Here is a 7621-nt window from a genome sequence, read left to right as displayed (position 1 = left end):
GCACCAGCGTACAATGACTGCAAAAGGTGCAGAGCCATGAAGAACCTGGCTCAATGTCTGTCCACTCGCTTTGTGGAAAAAGTAAAAGTAATAAATCCTGGGGCTAGATGATCTTTCCCTGGATCCCCTCTGCATGCAGCAAACCCCATGCAAGATCACTCCCTAGGATAACCATGGGCAAAGAAAGCAGTGCCATGGTGATAGGGTGTGGAATGGGGATGCCCATAGATAGGGCAGAAGGACACTGCCCACCTTTGGCAACACCTTGAGTTCTCCTGCCCGTCACCCCTCTCACTCAATTTTCTCCACTGGGGAAAGTTTTGTTTTAATCATGTTATTGTTGCTTCCTTTACTTGGTCTTTCTCCTTACATTTAGTCCTAATTAAAACTAGTCTGTGAATGAGGGAGCGGGAGGAGGCTGCAGCAAGATTGTTCAAAACATTTAATTTTCATCTTTTGGCAACATTGTGTGTTCTGAAAAGTGCTCCAATCAGCTTTGTTCCCAATTCTCTAGAAAACCCCACCCTATGGTTAGTTGTTCAAGAGGCTAATGTTTGCCTAACTCTCCATCCATTGGGCTCAGTGCAGAGAGTTGGGCCAATGCTGGGTGCTTTTGAAAATCCAACCCCACATCCTTTACAATAACTGGGTAGAAACGATGCTCTTATTTTTCATTTGGATCCGAGAAAATTGGAGGTAACAAACTGTGTTCCATTGGTCTGATGGGGATTTGCTGGATACAGAACACAAATCAAATTCACCCGTACGCAATTCCACTGAAATAAACAGGATTAGACTAGAGATGGGTTTGACTTGGAGTGTTTTAATCCCTTGTATTACTATTTCTTTTTATATGAATTTGTCCAAACTACATACAACCATGGTCTCCATTCCCCTGTGTTTTATGACATCTCTAGGCAGTGCAAACACAAGGACATGATTTAGCTTTCTCCAAATGCTTTGCTAAAGCTCCAGGAGTATAGCTTTGAATGTTATTTTGCAAACATTTACCCACTAAGATTATCTACACATCCCCAGAAAAATGTTCTAGAGTGGTAGTAAGCTGCTCAATGCAGATCCAAACTCCAAAGAATGACCACCACGTTTACTTGCAAAAACTCTTGGACTTACCTATATTCTCCCCTTAGACTTACAGTAAACAGCAACCCTGAATTACTGCCCTAAACTGCATTGCCTGCCAGCCAGCAAAATTCAAACAGTAAGGGAACTGCTGCTATCTTTCGAAGCCAAAAACATAAATGTCCCCCCGCCCCCCAGATCAGAATAAGATTGTGATCTCATGAAAACAAATTTTCCTCATCTTCTATGCCTGTGTCCATTTTAAAAGCCTCAGCACTGAAGAAAAGCACATCCTTGGGTGATGTAATATAGCAGTTAGAAAACGATAAGCTCCAAAAATAAAGCCAATAAAAAAGAATCTCTTTTGAGACACACAAAGATAAAAAAGGATGTCTAGACAATTTGAATGTGCTTAGATTTTACAATGATTTTGAGTCTAAACAAGCAGGAAAATTAAGAGAATCCCTCCTCTATATATTTTGTGAAGAATGGGAAGATGTGTTTTATTGATCTCATAATTCAGACCAGATATTTGTTGTATCAAGGCATAGAGCATAAGTTTATGTGTCCCTTCTGAAGACTCTGGACCCATTCTTATACTTTAGAGTGATGTTTGCTAACGTATGCAGGAAATATTCTACACATAGGAGTAAAGTGTAAGTATGCTCCACATGTTAAGGTACATCTTCACTTCATAGAATATAGAATATCAGGGTTGGAAGGGACCCCAGAAGGTCATCTAGTCCAACCCCCTGCTCAAAGCACTTGGAGCTAGTATTCTTAGTTTGCGTAGGCATACTCAAGCTAGTTCTCATTGAGCTAGTGCCATAAAAAGAGTAGAGTAGCCAGGGTATCATGGGCAGCAGCAAGGGGTTGCACTGGCTAGCCATGCCATGTACAAACCTGCCTGAACCCCAGGGATATGTACATGAAGCAGTTAGCCTGGGCTGCTACTTGCCACTGCCTGTGCCACCCCTGCTACACTATCATTTTAGCACCCTCACTCAAGGAAAGCTAGCTTAAGAATGTCTATGTGAGCTGGGAATCACACCCACAGCTCCCAGTGGAGATTCCCCCTCAGCCAAGAAAAAAAGAAAAAGTCCCCACAGATACACAAGACCAGTAGCTGCTCCCACTATTATAGGGCCTGATCCAAAGTACACTGAAGTCAATGGGAGTTTTCCATGGACTTCAGCTGACTTTGGATCAGGGTCATACTGCAGAGGCTATATACTTCGTAGAATACATTAGAAATGATACACTATCAGGCTACTACAGAGATTACCTTACACCATAGGAAACAAGCCCCACAGAGGGAGATGCTTTTTTTCTGAAAGGCTTATTTTGTCTTGTTTACAGTGTAGAGACCAGGGAAAGGAGGAAGAGAGCGTTTTTTTTTTTTAATCCTGACCACAATTTATAGATTTAGGGCTCATTTATTCACTATACCCACTGAACCACACAGTGGCAACTCTGCATAGCTTTATCAGCTCCAGGGAAAGCTCTCTGAAACAGTTTCCTCCTCTGTGAATTCAGGTAAGTCATTTACCTCATAAGGGTGAGAGTTAGCTAGCTATTTTAAGAGGTATGTAAGTATGAAACACCAGCACAGTGTTATCTTGGGGCATCTTTTTTATTATCTTGTCATCTCATCTTTGTGTTCTGGGTTTGTACTAGGCACTGTACAATCAGGTGCTGAACCATGCGGCTGCTGCAATAAAAACAACAAAGGCTCAGTAACTTTTTTGGGGGGCAGGGAGAGACAGCACCACACTGAGGGCATAATTCTTCCTGGACCTTCCAGGGATGCTGGGGGCACATGCACACTGCTACATCCCTTCAGGGCTGGACCATACTTGTTCTGGGCCAAGGTGCTCGAAGCACCACAGACCTGGCAGGAGTACTCTGAGAAAAACGAGGCTTACACACAGCTGTGAGTTATTGGCTTTACTGAAGGTTAATGACCCACCCGCAACGGGGACTCCAAGCATTGCAGTCACAGAGGCGGGGAACGCAGCACAGCGGAGCTCTGCCTGGGACGGAGTCCAGCAGAGGGGCAGACAGTCAGCATTAATAAGCACTACACAAAAACAGCTCATGAATATAGAATTAGGTACTTCCCAAAGAGGGGGGCTTTCCGCTACCTGGCAAAGAGCCATGCAAAGCAGCTATGTCCTTCAATAACTATCTATATCCCACAACAACAAAGCAGCTGTGTCCTTCGGCTTGAGAAAGCAGAAATTCCCTAGCTAGGCCATAACAAAGACTTCCGCAGTCCCTTACACTCCTCCCCTTGCTTTCTCGAGCGATGTCAAGGACCATGAGGATACAGTGCGTAGGGGAAACCGAGCACAGCACTGGGAGACTAGGCCACAGCCGCAAAGGCAGCAAAATATACAAGCCAAGAAGACGGAACGAATACACAGATGCTACATTGTACTGGGTGGGACCCAAAGCATACAAATCTGTATATGTAATAATCTTATCAATTGTCTTCAGTAAGAAATAGTGTTGGACGAGGGTCAGGTCTGTGCAGACGCCGATGAAACAGGTCTCCATCATGGCACCCACGGCATACGTATGTGGTAAGCAAAACGACATCGCATTAATAGCACTTTGGGCTAACACCAACCAGGCATTCATGGAGGAGGTGGCAGCTCCTCCATCTGTGAGGCTCATAAGGAGCACCGCGACAAACGGGAGAGTGAGACCATGCAAGGATAGTCTTCCCCCTCCGGGAGTATGTATGCCCATCCTTCCCCAGTGGTAAGGACTACGGCGGCTTGCGATTCCCGCTGCAGTACTGTCCACCATACGTTAGCCAATAGGTGCCACTGGGTCTCGCTCGGGGCGCTGGTTTTTAGGCCTGCGGGAGGTAAAGGAAACAGGTTACACAGGGCCTCCCCTTGCTCCCATTGCATCAGCCGCTGCATTCCAGTGGGCCTCAGAGGTTTTAGCCTTTGTGCGGGCGTCTACATGTCGCACGGCCAGAAGGGCTCGTCGGGCATAGCGCAGGAGTTGCTGCCAGAGCGCCGCTCCCCACGGGGCCGGCCTGCGAGTTCCCAACCCTTTGCCTCCCACGCAGTTATCTAGGTCCGGAGGCCCTTGTATAGTACCCAGCTGTCCGTATCTATCAACGCCAACATGTGTTGGACTCCTCCCCTCAGCCAGCGAATCACTAGGGGTACATAGGGGCGTCGGTCCCCTGCCTCCCTCCCATGTGTGGCCGCTGTGACACACGGAACGGAGGACCTGTCACGCCCTCAATATGGGCACGGCAGTTTCCACTCGGCTGGCGGAGCAGAGGGCTCCGCTGGCTTGGTTCGCTCCACACTCTTCTCCCCTTTTCCTCCAGCACTACGTTTGGTAGGGGGCAGCTGCATCCACCGCTTATATAAGTCCGCTGTTGGCTTTCCATTGATTTCCTCGCGAGAGACACCAGCCTGCAAGAGATATAGCCACAAGGTCTTCCGGGGCACCCGCAACTCTCCTTTCTCCTGTCCCCCGCCTTGCTGCCCCTTCGCAGCCTGTATGGCTCTTGGCCTCGCACCCGCCAAGGCAGCCTCCACTTGCATAAGGGTGACTGCCAAGTCTCCCACGCGCCCATTCTCTGCCATGACAATCGCGAGGAGGGAAGGTTTTAACTCACCAGGGACCAGGTGTAACACTGTGGCTTTAATCGATTTTGTCACTGGTACATCAACCAGCCCCATCTTCCCACCCATGGAGACAGCCCAGGCCATTCCCAATTGACAGAGGGCTTGCACCCCTTCTTGAACAATCTTCCAGGGGCACGCCTGTGCTTCCAATTCCCCCACCCAGGGGTAGACTGCCTCCACTGCAGCCGCCAGCCAGCGGTACAAAGAGGGGCTTTCGATGTCTTGCCCCCCAGCCTGCGGCCACGGTGGGTTTGCCAATTTTGCAAGACTCTCAGGTACGTGCACTAGGACCCCCAACTGTTGAAATTCATAAGAAAGCAACAAAACCGTGTTACCTGCATTGCCCCAGACCCTCATGAGCCACTGCAGGATGCTCTCCCCGGGCTCCTGGAGGAACGTCTTCACAATGTCCTGCAACTCACTCATTTTAAACATGCAGACAACTTCTGGTTGTAGGGCGCCTCTTTGCACCTGCAACTCCCGGACCGGGCGTGCCAAAGCCATTGCAGGGGACTCCTCCTCCCCCTCATCCGAGCATGAGGAGTCGCAAATGTTCCCATCCCAAGTCTTGGGGGTCCCAGGAGGGGGCAGCAGTCACCCAGCGCACTTGGGTGGTGGTGACCGGCTGCCTCCTGTGCCTGAGGCACCTTTTATTCGCTACCCGGGCAACCAACACTTCGCAGCATCGTGTCAGCTCCTGGGCACGCTCCGCCAGGGAGGTGACGACTTCTTGAGCCACGGCCCGGGCCTCCGCCTGCACCGTGCATTCCTGAGTCTTCCCTTCCAATGCTCGCTGTAAGCGGAGCACCTCCTCATCCTGGGCCCGGACGGCGGCCAGCAGGAGCCACCCTAGCTCCCCCATCACCCACCGCTCCGTCCCAGAGCGCCGGTTCGCTCGTAACCGTTGTAACCCCTCTACCAGCTGCACGGGCGTGACCCCCCACAGCCTGTTGAAACTCTGGCCAATCCACCGGGGCAGCTCACCCGGCCATAATCCACGCCACCGGCCCCCAGCACTCCATTGGAGGCCATCCGGGCATGCGCTGTAGGGACAGTGACGGCTTCCCTACTTCCCCTACCTTCGGCCAAAGTGGCATCACTTCTCAGAGTACCCTGCTCGCTGCGCCAAATGTTCTGGGCCAAAGTGCTTGAAGCACCACAGGCCTGGCAGGAGTACTCTGAGAAAAATAAGGCTTACACACAGCTGTGAGTTATTGGCTTTACTGAAGGTTAGTGACCCATCCACAATGGGGACTCCAACCGTTGCAGTCACGGAGGCGGGGAACCCAGCACACCGGAGCTCTGCCTGGGACGGAGTCCGACAGAGGGGCAAACAGTCAGCATTAATAAGCACTACACAAAAACAGCTCATGAATATAGAATTAGGTACTTCCCAAAGAGCGGGGCTTTCCGCTACCTGGCAAAGAGCCATGCAAAGCAGCTATGTCCTTCAATAACTATCTATATCCCACAATAACAAAGCAGCTGTGTCCTTCGGCTCGAGAAAGCAGAAATTCCCTAGCTAGGCCATAACAAAATCTTCCACAGTCCCTTACAATGCTCACAGTGTGTTGGGCCTAATCTCTGGCCCTTTCTCCGGTACAGCCCCATGAGAAGCTGGGTCTATATTGATATTAAGGCATAAAGAGCTGAAGAACAAATCAAGGCTACTTTTTTAGAAGGAACTTTTCAGCTTCCTCTTGCAGTGGATGGGGGTTAAAACATGATGTTAAAATGGAACAGACTATGGCACATATTCAAGATGGGCACCCAATCTATGTAGGGACATAAGCAACGTCACCACCATGTTTTCTAGACATGGTGGCAGCAGGCTAAATCTTGAACCTTACCAGGCAGCAGGCTAAATCTTGAACCCATTTATAGACCAGGATTCCATTGTGCAAGGCACTGTATAAAGCACAAAACAAAGACAATCCCTGTCCCAAGGAGCACACAGTAAATACGCCACCATTTCATTTAGCTGTGTCTGTGTGGCATTCGACATCACACAGTGCAGCAGTGTGGGAGAGGGGAGATTTTGGCCACAGCCATGAAGATAAATTCCTGCCATTCATGGGATCTTTGAGAATCCTGCAGAGCTGACAGGAACTCGGTGCTAGACCCTCCACTAGTGTAAATGCCCTTAGCTCCATTTACCTCAGCGGAAGCTGTCAGGTGCTAGGCACCTTTGAAAACCAGGCTACTTATCAAGCAGCCTGACTTTAGGCACTTAATCTTCCTGATTAATTATGACTGTCAATTATTCCCTAGAGTTCTTCATGCCAGGCATCTTGAAATGGCACCTGCCCTTCTTCATCTAGGACAGGTGGTAGGAAGAAAAAGATGCAATGCAAAAACATTGTGTCATCTTGTTTACTCAGCTAAAGTCCTGCAGCAATGCTTTTCTTTACGTAACAGAAGGATGTGGGCCAATGGTTTTCCTCTGCCTTCTTTGATTTGGTTTAAATCGAATTTATTTTTTAAATGTATGTCATCACTAAAAGATTCATGCCTAGAGTGAAGTTATGCAAATGGAATGATTCTAATCATTACTACCTTCAAAAGGAGAAGCACAGAGATGTACTCAAAAAAATCCATTGATAAGTGTATTTATGTTAAGCTTTTTCAGCCATCTCTTTATACATAAAAACAACAACTTTTCACATATATAGAATTTCATCATGGTACAAAACTAGACAAGTAGCCTAGATAGATAAAGAGGAGATCTCAAAGTGCATTACATACAATTAGTTATTTCTCATAGTACTTCAGAGTTAAGAAAAAGAGCTGCAGAGAGGTTGACGCCTGAGGGCTCGTCTACACTTGTGCTAAAACAGTGCATCTACAGCTGAGCTACTGTAGCACTTCAGTGTAAATACTAT

This window comes from Dermochelys coriacea, chromosome 4, assembly GCF_009764565.3.
Source record: "Dermochelys coriacea isolate rDerCor1 chromosome 4, rDerCor1.pri.v4, whole genome shotgun sequence".
Classification (NCBI taxonomy): domain Eukaryota; kingdom Metazoa; phylum Chordata; order Testudines; family Dermochelyidae; genus Dermochelys; species Dermochelys coriacea.
Note: the sequence above shows the minus strand (reverse complement) of the source record.